At 42.6% G+C, this 12,136-nt stretch overlaps 1 protein-coding gene across 2 annotated transcripts in view; it reads right to left on the bottom strand.

Annotated features, from left to right (window-relative positions):
- Nucleotides 1-12,136, bottom strand: part of zmat4a (zinc finger, matrin-type 4a) — a 76,076-nt gene that overhangs the window by 50,837 nt on the left and 13,103 nt on the right. The window lies entirely within an intron of this gene.

Raw genomic sequence — 12,136 nt, 5'->3', positions numbered from 1 at the left:
CCTCTATACCTATTTGCTCATCTTTTTCACTGCCCTGGAAACATCTTAAATCATGTCAACAACCCCTGCTGCTGCATCAGAGCTCAAACAGACAAAAACACACTGCACGAGGAACACTGCAGTAAGTATCAAAGCTGAAAACACACACACACACACACACACACACACACACACACACACACACAGACACAGAGCAGAAGTCACATCCCTGCCGAATGTGCTGAAACATGTGATCATACGGTATGTCTCATTTTTGAAATGCCGTTCAATACTTCTCCTCGTTCTCAGGCAGGCAGACAAATACACACACACACACACACACACACACACACACACACACACACACACACGGACATGCACACGCATACAAACACACATTCAGACAGCCTGGTGTGCACTGCTGAGTGGGATCTCAGATAGGGGCTAGCAGCTCCTTGGCAGGAACCCCTGTACTGTGCAGCCGGCAGATCAGTAGACAATAGAGACACGCATCCGCGGACACTTGACAGAGTGTTGTCACAAAAACTGGGCCACCACAGCGAGAGCCTCTCGCTCTTTAAAAAACCCACCGAAACTAATACCATTTCCACCGAATGAAAGAAACATAGGAGAGAAACCATTGGCGTAGAACTGCTAACAAGCCCATTCCACTTCTGTTAACTTTATTCTAACATGTGAAATCAACATACTAGAAAGATAATTACTAATCTTTTATTAGCTTCAGAAGAAAAAAGAATATCATATAGCATAACATAGAGATGATTAGTTGCCATTAAAATGTCTAAGTAGCTTACTTTTGCTAATATGTGGAAATATGTCTGCTTTTAGGGACATAGCGAGTTATATGGATTCTGATAAAAATCCATTAATGTTAAAGAACAGAATGTTACACTATTCATAAATAACACAATCTGCCCTAGTTTCTGTCATACTTACAGACTTAATGTGCTGCTCCTCGGCCATAACAACCTGACCTTGACTAGCCAGAGATGGAGGTGCTCTATCCAGTCAAGCAACACTCCCTCAAGCTGGGAAGCTGCTCTTCCATGGTACGTCTCAGTGGGCTTTTGGAAGCTCTCAGGCTATGTGAAAATACCTTTTATTTTAAGTGCTACACATCCGACTCCAAATACGAACAGGCGTACTCCTAAGTCAATGTGCATTTTTACTCAGTGACAAGCTCATAGGGAGGACAGAGTATAAATGACTGTATGCACTACTCCGTTACGAACCTGTAAATTAAAAAAAAAAAAAAAACTGTCCTCAAACATGAGCTAAATACCCTCATCTGTCAGCTTCACTGTCTCTCTGGAGGGTCATTAATTTGAAAAAATATCTTGTCTGTAAAAATATAATGCTTTAAAATGTGATGAAAAATCAAATCATTATACAAATTAATTAATGAGAAGGAATCCAAGCACAAAGTCTTACTCTGCCTCTTGAAACCTGCAGTGTGTGTGCCACACTCCACAAATGAACTCTGCTAGCAATGCAGGTCTCCATATTAATGCTCAGCTTTCACTAAATAATGAAATAAATGTAGGCTCCTGTCACACTCAGGGACTATTAAAATGGCAAGCTTTCCCTTCTTTTGACAACGCCCTGACAACCCACCTTATTCTACAGTAATTCCCCACGGCCTTAGATTCCTTTTGTTCTGCCCATTAGTAGTTTCATCATGCAATTTGTTCAGAAGTGTTAACTTCACCGGCCAACACATTTGCAACCTTAGTCTCCGAGCTTCAGAGCAGCATGTTAAAAGTTAGCATGAAACGTGGTTGATTATATTGATGGGAGACACTCACTATATGTTTAAATACTCATTTACTGTGCGCTTAACAACAATGGATGGAATCTCTTGTTAACGGGAGCTAATAGTGAGAAATAAACCATTTCATCAGTAGGATGTAAACATATTATGGGATGCTGCAACTTTCCCAAGCCATGATTTAAAAAATATATATTTCTAATGTTAGCTTGTTTTGATTAGAACATGCTGAAGTGACCAGATTACACTTTGAGTCATGCTGGAATCTGGAGAGAAATCCAGTACAGTGGGGGGGGGCTCTAGCTATTTTGGTTGGCAATCTCATTAGTTCATTTCTCTCGATCTTTTGTCATCAGGATTGTATTCTGTAAATAACCTGTTCAATATGTTCAGAAATGGGTTGAGTGCACGTTTAACACATGGCACATACATGGCTATCATAGTTATTCTTTTGACTGATCACCATGCAAGTGAGGTCTAAGAATATTCAAGATATGGACTAAGACAGAAAGGCTTTCAGATTAAGCTGACAACATAAAATGAAAGAAGACAAGATTTAAGGCACCATGACTTAACATGTTTTATAGGAGTTGTGTAATTGAGTAGTGTAATTCTGTAGATTATGAATTGGCTTCAAAGCGGTCACATAACACTTCCATTACACTTAGCCCCCCTGTACCAAAGCTAGTGAGCGGATGGAATTTTGTTGGAGCACGGAACGCTTTTTAATACCGCTCACACCACGAGTCTGAGGCATGCTCAAATCCACCCAGAATTCATGTCTTTCTAAAGAAACCAAGACCATTAAATTTCAAAGATATTGGCAAATAGTACGTTTGTTGATGGGGATGGAGTCGCTAAATATTTTAGAAAGGAAACTGAAAGTCATAGGGCCTGCAAGCGTACTATTCCTACCAAACAACTAGATACAAACAATGTAGAGCAAGAACAACCATGTAGTGACACTGTTCCAGTGAGTAAAGATTAATTTTGGAATTTAAGAAGACACATTTCGCGGAAACATGAGTGTGCTACGGAGAGCAAAGAAAAACGTGAGCAATTTGAATATGCTTCATATCAAGTAAGGCTGAAGTAAAACTTGGATGCTAAGCCTGTTAGGCAATTAGTTCCACTGATCCCTTTAGTTTTAGGCTTATATTGGGAGCTGTCACTCATCTGCCAGTGTGGGCACCAATAACTAATGGAGATCATAATGTGCTTATGTGACGTTGCCAAGCTTGTTCGTTGTTGCACTATCGGTGTTGCATTATCTTTTAAAATAAATGTTCTATGAGTCAAATTGCCATTGCTCTTGGTTCTTTGGGATTTAAGTTTTCTAAGGTGACAATTCGAGGAGCGGCCGAGCCACCTGAGCGAAGAGCGGACTATTTGCTCAGCTCTGCTCACTAGCTCTGTCCTGTATACAATGCAAATGCTTATGTTGTGGAGGTGAAGGATAACAACAGGCAAAAACGATCTACAAAGAGCTATATCTACTGACAAGGTAATGTTTCACGATTCTCACAAGATTTGGCGGGGCGCCACTCTTTGGAAGTTCCATGTCTGGTTTTCTCGGTAGGGACTCGCTACGTCTTTGCTCTATAGCTATGCTAGGTGAACCATTCACCTATTACAAGTTCGTTTACCATCAAATTGGCTTCGTAAAGGTGTACCTTTAAGACATGGTGGTACAAAGTGGTATTACAAGAGAGCCACCCCGGTGCGAGCTGGTTTACATGCTAACTTTAGTGGATAGCTGGGCAACACTGAGCATAGGCTTTCTTCATGTCAAAATGCTTATGTCTTCACACACATTTTTGGATGTTTTAAACTAAAATAACTACCAGGGCTCAATGTTAACTTTCAAAAGTGGTTAAAATTGGTTGCCAGCTTGGCAACCAGGCATGAGGTTTTGGTTGCCAAAGCCAACCAAATCTGGTTGCCACTTGTAACAATTTGGTAGCCAAGGGCAACTGGGCAACCATTAATGTTGAGCCCTGATAACTACATATGGTACCTTTAACTGGACACTGATTAATCCTTTAAATGAATAATTTCCTGTTTAATTTATTACTGGCATACTTTATTGGAGTCTAATGTGCTCAACTTATCTTTCCTTATTTATACTTTCAATATACTTTGCTTATGACGTGTGAATACATCTCCAAAAAATGGATTCGTCCGAACATTATTCACAAAACTGTGAATTAATTTCAACTGAATTAATTTCTATATGTAATGCAAAGCAGGTACTTACTTGCCCTCCCATTGCAGGGACCAAAAATGACATACATACACTGAATACATACAATGAATGACATACATACAGTCATTGGTCACATCCAATTTGAGAGCACAGCAACCTTGAAAAGTCTCCTCTAATACATCCTCATGACTGTTTCAACACCACACTTCATTTTAGCATCCAAATAATTAATCTGACAGCTTCATATTTTATAAGAGGGTTTTGAAACCCATTTGATGAACCAGTAGCAGGGAGTTTTTTTTTTACAATTAGACCCACCCTGATATAAAGAAAAAGTATTGAATTTGTTTCAAGAGCCAAAGAACACATCATTTGGATGCTAATACTGTATGTTGCTTTGTGAGAGCTGGTGACTCCTATGTGACATTTATGCTCTTGCCTCATGAGGAATCTGCGGCCAGAGCGAAGGTGACATTTATGGGCTCCCTAAGCATGTTCATCAGCATCAAATTAGTCGGCGTCCTACACAGGAGGTCTGGCCAATGATCTGAACATGGACAGAGATTGGGGCCACAAAGGTCACGGTCAAAGGTCACAAATATGTTATTGAGTCATTTCTCATCAGGATGAGCTGGAGCCTTCACCTGCCCCTCCGGATATAGTGGTCAGGGAGTATTGTGGAAAAGTCCTCCACCAACCTCCTCCAAAAGCCACACCAGTGTCACTGAGAACACATCCCCGTGGAAGAGTTCATGATGCTCAACCTGACCATTACAGGGTTTATTTAAGGAAGATAAAGAGATTGCCGAGCTCCTGTGATATGTACAAGTGATGGGATCAGGTGTGGAGTCCAGATAGCTTCTCCGGTGCTTTAAGAACAGACTGATACGATTCAGGCCTAGCACATAACACTCTGAGTCTATAGTCTGCCATTTGGCGTGAACATCCTGTCAACACATCAAGCCAATCCTGTCTTATCAGCCCTGGTAGGCACTGTGTTGTGCACGTTTGAAATAGTGTTAATTTCGTCAGACGAGACGAGAGGAAATATGTTCGTCAACGACCTTTTTTTTAATGACTAAGACGAGACGATGACGAGACGGCAGTATTGTCCTGAAACACTGACTAAGACTATCTTAAGATGCATTATTGTTGACGAAAAAAGACGAGACTAAAATGTTTTGCATGAAATAAAAACTAAGATAAAATCTCTCTTCGTTTTCGTCTACAAAATGAGAAGACAGAATATCTAGCTGTTACGTTTTCAAAATATTCCGAATGAGTTCAAACGCAACAGCTTTCCTGTAGGCTAGTCTACGTGCTGTTGCTGCAACCCTGTGGCTGCAACACGAAACTACATGGAACAAGAACACTGGAGATTTCTGCCAGAGTTAGCAAACTAATTACCTAAGCTTTATGCCACAATGCTACATACCCAGAAGTTGAAGCTTCTCTCATACAAATTAACATCCACCAGAATGTCCATACGAAAATGTTCATCATGTAATGTCAACTATTCAACTAGTTAGACTGATGATGCAAAGTTTGCTAGCAAGTAAGCTAATATGGAAAGTTCGCTAGCAAGTTAGCTATGGCTAAGATGGAGAGTCTGTTTGGGGAATGTGTTGTGTTTGGGCGCATATCGCCATCTAGCGAGACGGAGTAAAACATTAATACTTTGGACTACGACAGTGTTTCTCAAACTTTTTCAGTTTCAGGACCACTTAACTAACCCTAGATAAAAAAAAAAAAAGATTAGACCTACTTCAACAGTAGCCTATAATTAGTCTACACTATAGGCCTACTCACTGAACCACCTTGCTTATTGTCTTTGCACTTTGCTTATTGTGTGGATTCATACTGTATGATTTAAACTGGCATATCTTACATAGACAGTGTTGCAGAACTGTTTTTACATACAAGTTGGTTCAATATTGCAATCAACTCATCTATATTATATTTTACCACGTCTGCTCGCGGACCACTTGGGATAGCTTGCAGACCACCAGTGATTCCCGGACCACACTTTGAGAAACACTGGTCTACGAGTATGACAGTGGTCCAGTCAAATCTTTTACTGTCTATGGTCAAATCCCAGCCGAGCTATAACTGTAGCTCGACTTACCTGTGCATGTAAACATACTGACTGACAAAAAATCTGAATGAGTAATTATAACAGACGAGTAGCCCTGTGGACACACAATATTGTTGGAAAATTGAGATGTGTGAAACACTATTTGACTCAAATGGTAATCAGAAATAATTTGTTATAAAAAAAAGACTAAAATGTGTTGACTAAAACTGACTAAGACTAAGATACCTTTAGTTTTCTTTTGACTAAAACTACGAGACTTTTTGTCGACTAAAACTTGACTAACAAAAATGATATTTGAATGACTAAATATGACAAAGACTAAAAAGCACATTTCGTCACAAGACTAAGACTAAGACTAAATTAAAAATAGGTGACAAAATTAACACTAGTTTGAAAAGGGAACTTGAGAAGTCTGTTGGATTTCTTTACCATCCCTAATTATACTGTACAATGGATAGAATGGGTGCAGTGTTGGGTGTCTGAAGTGCAAACTAAATATTTTCTTAAGCCCATAAAAACCTGGTGCAGCTCATGTTCTCTGTCATTCAGACAGCTTCAGCACTTATTTTCACTCTCTAGCTCCATCAGAAGACAAATGCTCTCTCCCTCTCTCTTTCTCTGAGTGTGTTTGTGTTTGTGTGTGTGTGTGTGTGTGTGTGTGTGTGTGTGTGTGTGTGTGTGTGTGTGTGTGTGAGTGCTTGTGCTTGTGTGTGTGTATAGGGTGGCGGATGGGTGGGGGGTTCATTAGAAAGTGTCCTCAGATATCATTATGATCGCTCCATTCTTTCACCACACTGTTCCCATTTTCAGGACTGTGATTGAAACAGTCTTGCACCCTAATGGATTTGGACGGGACACACCATTGATTGTGCTGCCCAAACGCTTCATCTTTCAAGGACAATAAACAATGACACTTTGATTAAGAGTTGAAATGCATGAGCTGTATAGCTCCCTGCGCCTGCTCCCACTTTAGATTTTCCAACTCAGTCCCCTTCTAGGTCAACCCACAGCAGGCAGGCGGGACCCATCAGCTATAGGAGCAGTCCAATCAATACATCCTCCATAGTCCTTCATAATGAACTATTTTTTTTTTTCAGTGGTTAAGGTGAAGGGAACCACCCCCTCCCACCACATCAGAAGGACAGAGAGGGACAATAACCGTGGATCGCATGTGGGACTTGAATCTACTGGGGACCCATTTCCTTAATCATTGTGATGCAACCATCACAGTCACAATGAAGAGCTGTGTCACTTGGGCTACCCATTGTCACAGAATATCAATGGTCTTTGGGAGGCCGGAACGCAATTTGGAATAAAAACAGTTGTCCTCAGCCGTTCTTCCGAGAAGTTAGGCTTCAATATCATGGGTTAACATAGTTCCAAAATCAATTCATTCCCCAGTGAACGAGGGGGAAAGCACATATCTGACCTCCTGAGGTCAGCCGCTGAAGTCCGCTCCTGGCACAGCGCAGTGCAATCTATGACTGCACCGTTGTCTTGATAATAGGAAGAGACACACTTGACATCTAATTATATCTAATATGAATTAGCATGGCCTGGCCCCCAGTGCAGCACAAAGGTCTGAAAGCGGGCCAGCGATCGCAAGGACAGGTCGGGAGATGGCGGCTAGGGGAAAGAGAACTGGGTCACGATGATCATGCAGTGCGTCGCGGAGACGAGAGGGTTTGTCCTTGACGGCCGATGATATCACCCTGACCGGGAGATACTAAGACCCCTCTGGTCACTCTGGTCTCCTCTCTGGTCCTCATGCATATGCAGGAGCGGAAGGCACTGGATCTGGGAGTCGAGTGAGCCTAGGCTACAAACACACAGGCTACAGGCAAGGAGAGAGAGAGGGGTGGTGTGTGTGTGTGTGTGTGTGTGTGTGTGTGTGTGTGGGGGGGGGGGGGGGGGGGGGGGGGGGGTTGGGGGGTTGTGGGGTATGTGCTCTTCTTGACACTACTGGTATAACAGAGTTCCTGTGTCGGTAATAGGCTGCAAAAATGTATTATATCACAAATTCTATTTCTGCCTCAAGCATTATAGTTAAACTATTAATGCATATTATTTGCAAGACATGTCTCATCACATCTACAGTATAGATGTGTACAGCATTTAGATAGAAATAAATAGCTTAATAAGAGTAAACACTCCACAGAAAGATGAGAGGCCCTCTCTCAAGCATCTACTTAACATTTGCACATGGCATGTCAGGGTGAGCATATTGTCTAATTGCAGATCATTTGGAACACATTTCATAGATAAACACAAAAACACCTTAAAAGCACTATGCCAACTTTTAAACCTCAAAACTAATGCTTCTGGACACAGGCTTAAAATTTGATGGCTTAGAAGTAGACACTTCGAGCTCATTGAAATGGAAAACCCATCCAAAGCATTAAGCACAAAATGTGACCTGCTCTAGCCTCATCAAGCACTGACACTGAGGTTCACTATAAAACACTGTACATATTCAATGGCAATGATGTATTCTACTTTGTGAGACAGACACTTTGAATTTGACACCAAAAGGTCTTTAATCCAAGTCTCATTAGGCAAAAAAGGTCTCTCCAAAGTGCAGCTTCGATTTTCAAAGGCTTTTGATAAATCCCTGATGTCTGGCATTTGGCGGCAACCGCGGAATGAGCAGCAGCCGTGGCAGACGGTAACCTGAACTTTAATCCGAGCCACATCTCAACTAAATAAGGTCCTCCAAATGTCTGCCAAAACCTCAGTCTGCAGCCAGGGACACCTGAGACCCAGACTCCTGGAAGAGGTGTATGCCCTATCTGAAGAACCAGGTCTGGGCCGCAACGGCCCTGCACCCCACCCCCCCCCCCACCACCACCACCACCACCTCCCCCTCCCCCTCCTCTGACTCTTGTTCAGCGCCGCCGCCACCGTCACAGCGGCCCAAACATGTCAGAGTGAGTTAGGGGAGGGGAGGCAGATGCTTTGGAGATGGAGCGCAGACAAGTCCCATCTGCAAAGGGGGGCATCGGTCCAAGTGGCACAGGCTCTGCTCTCCAGACAGCGAGCGAACGGCCGGGGAAAAGACAGAAAGAGAGGAGGGAAAAAACCTAAATGAATATTTCACACATAGAAAGACGCCAACTTCCTGCAATCTGAAATGCCTGTCTGAACAATTGAATTATTGGAATACCTGCTGCAGGCTGTTCGGATTACTTGTCCACACACAGCTACCTTGCGTACCCAATTTTCCATTCCTGCTTTGAGGCTCGTACGCACACACACACACACACACACACACACACACAAGGAGTGTGTGTTACATAATTTGGCAATGAATTCTGAGTTGCCGTAACCAAAGCGTGATTCTACTACGTACATAATTTAGGACATGAACTATCCAGCATTGTTTGCCACTCCGCAAAAATGTGACAAGAACGTTAATTAGGCAGCTCTTAAATATTGCAGCGATGCTGTACAGTTTCTAGATGCTAATAGCAAATACAGGGATGGGTGGACTGCCGTGGCAACAGTGCAGCAGAGATCCAATCCGCAAAAAACCTTGTGTTTTTTCTCAGTGGGTAGGCAGGTGCACACACACACATGCACACGCACACACACACACACACACACTGCAATCTAATAAATACTTAAAGGCCCTGACAGGTTCTCATACAAGGCCCTTCAACATCTATTATTACAGCTCTCCTCCTCACCATCCCGGGCCCGGTGCAGCCTTGTGCAGCCCGGCACACCTGGGACCTACCTGCCTGCATGAGAACACTAAGTGAGAAGCAGAACCGGTGTTCAGACAGGAGCCATTACTTTTGCAATTCCAACCGTCAGGCTAACAATGGATTTTTTTTTTTTCATTTTGTTTTCTTTGGCGGGTGGTCAAGTTGTAACTGACGGACATGAACTGGACATGAACTGGACATGAACCCCCCCCCCCCCAAAGCATGGACTGAACCCTATCTTGAAACATCCGGGTCCCAGCGTACTAAAGGTGCATGCATGTTGGATGTTTTTTGTTTTGTTTCTATTTCTATTTCTATTTCTATTCAGAAATTGAGTCTCATACTGCACCATTGGGAAATGATCATGGGGCGTGTTTCAACCGATACAGGGGAAAAAATACCTCTGCACACAATTGTAGCCAATTTGTAAGCTTATACATACTTGTTCACATTCCAGCGAAGCACCGCTACTTGGGCGAAGTGTTTTGCAGGCAGCACCTGAAAAGCTCCGGTGTTACTTCTTCAAACCCCAAGGAGCTTTGATTTCCCTGAATGAAAACATAGTTTGTATGTATATGCTTACATTTGACATTGTTATTTGTACACGTTGTAACTATACAAATCACAGCATGTAAATAGGAAAATATTGAAATTCTTTTGTCACTATTGGAAGGTGTAGGCTAATAAAGCCGGCCACTTCAAGGCACTTGTGGTAAGCTAGGCTAGCGGTGGGTGCGTCATACCGAGTAACTACACGCACACAGATGACAAGGGTATGTATCGACTTATCGAACTCTGGGGAATATGGTGAATGAGCTAAAGTCCCAAAAAGTCAGCGTGTTCCTTTAATATCTGTTTTTTCTTAATTTTTTTAAGTGATTGCACTGTAAATATATTGTAGAACAGACACAATAGCAACATCTAAAACAGCTATTTTGTTGTAAACAAAATCAACCAAGGTGCACTCTGGTGACATGAATGACTAGGCACGGTTGCTCACATATCTATGATTGCTCATTGATCCATTATCGTATAAATCTCGCCTAGACGGTTTGATTAGTCCACACAGTTTTCATAGAAGCTTCTCAAGTCCAGACCGAAATGTTGTGGGCGGGGTTAAATTCTAGGCTACACCAGATCACTAGCATTCCAAAAATGCATAGGTGAAAGTAAATAGTAAATGTAAATCAGATGTATAGACCAAGTATACTTGCATATACAAGTAATTAGGTCTCTGCATTTATCCCATCCGTAAATTAGTAAACACACAAAGCACACAGTGAACACACAGTGAGGTGAAGCACACACTAACCCGGGGCAGTGAGCTGACTTGCTACAGCAGCCTTTGGGGAGAAGTGAGAGGTTAGGTGCCTTGCTCAAGAGCACTTCAGCCGTGGATTTAGGCATGAGAGCAGTGCTCGACCACTCCCCCCGTCCGCATTTTCCTACTGGTCGGGGATCGAACCAGTAACGCTTCGGTTTCAAGCCTGAAGCTTAAAAAGCCCTAAAAGCCCTTTATTTAAGGTCAAGGCATAATGTGGGTAAAAATTCAGACCGGTTTCAGCCCTCTGAGCCTTCCTCAGGTTTGTGGTATGTGAAGAATACCTTATAGGGGCTGTATGTAGAGTACAATGTGGTCACATGGTCTGATTACACCTGCATATAAAATGTAAACATTAGTTCCTTCCTGAAGTCAACCAAGCAGCCTTGTTGTTTCTACAATAGTACTACTTTCAATCTTCAAGAGCACCTTGCATGTATCTGGCTTCTACTACCTTCACGACATAAGCATTCTGTATTTCCTTCCTTTTTGTATTCAGATGCATAGGAGATGTTTGATATGCAGAAGTAGTACAGCTTACCTCAGAAGTCTCCTTTCTGCACCTGGTAATTCAAAGGGAAAACCCTTATGCTGCCTTTGTTTGCTCTCCCAGGAATGTAGCGAAACTAACATAAAATAACAATGAAGTGCAACACAGAGAGTGCTTCAGCCCCCCACAGACTCAGCCTTGTGGTCTATACATGTGGCCACAGCGGAGTTTCAGCCCTCTGGAAAGCTCTGACCCTGTGGTTTTCACACACAGCGCACCTTTGTTCTTAGTCAAGAGCAGCCTGGACTTACTGCAGTGTGAACCACTCCAACCACAAAGGCCATTCTCGCACTGACCTATACACCTCTGAGGGATGGTGGTTATGGTGTTTGTGGAGACAGTGGTGGGCAATGTATGTGTTTGTGTGTGTGTGTGTGTGTGTGTGTGTGTGTGTGTGTGTGTGTGTGTGTGTGTGAGTGTGTGTGTGAGTGTGTGTGAATGTGTCTGTTAGGTGTAAAGACAGAGCGGTGAGAGACTAAGAATAATGGG

This window comes from Alosa sapidissima, chromosome 8 (assembly GCF_018492685.1).
Source record: "Alosa sapidissima isolate fAloSap1 chromosome 8, fAloSap1.pri, whole genome shotgun sequence".
Taxonomy (NCBI): Eukaryota; Metazoa; Chordata; class Actinopteri; order Clupeiformes; family Clupeidae; genus Alosa; species Alosa sapidissima.
Note: the sequence above shows the minus strand (reverse complement) of the source record. Positions and strands in the feature narration are given on the sequence as shown.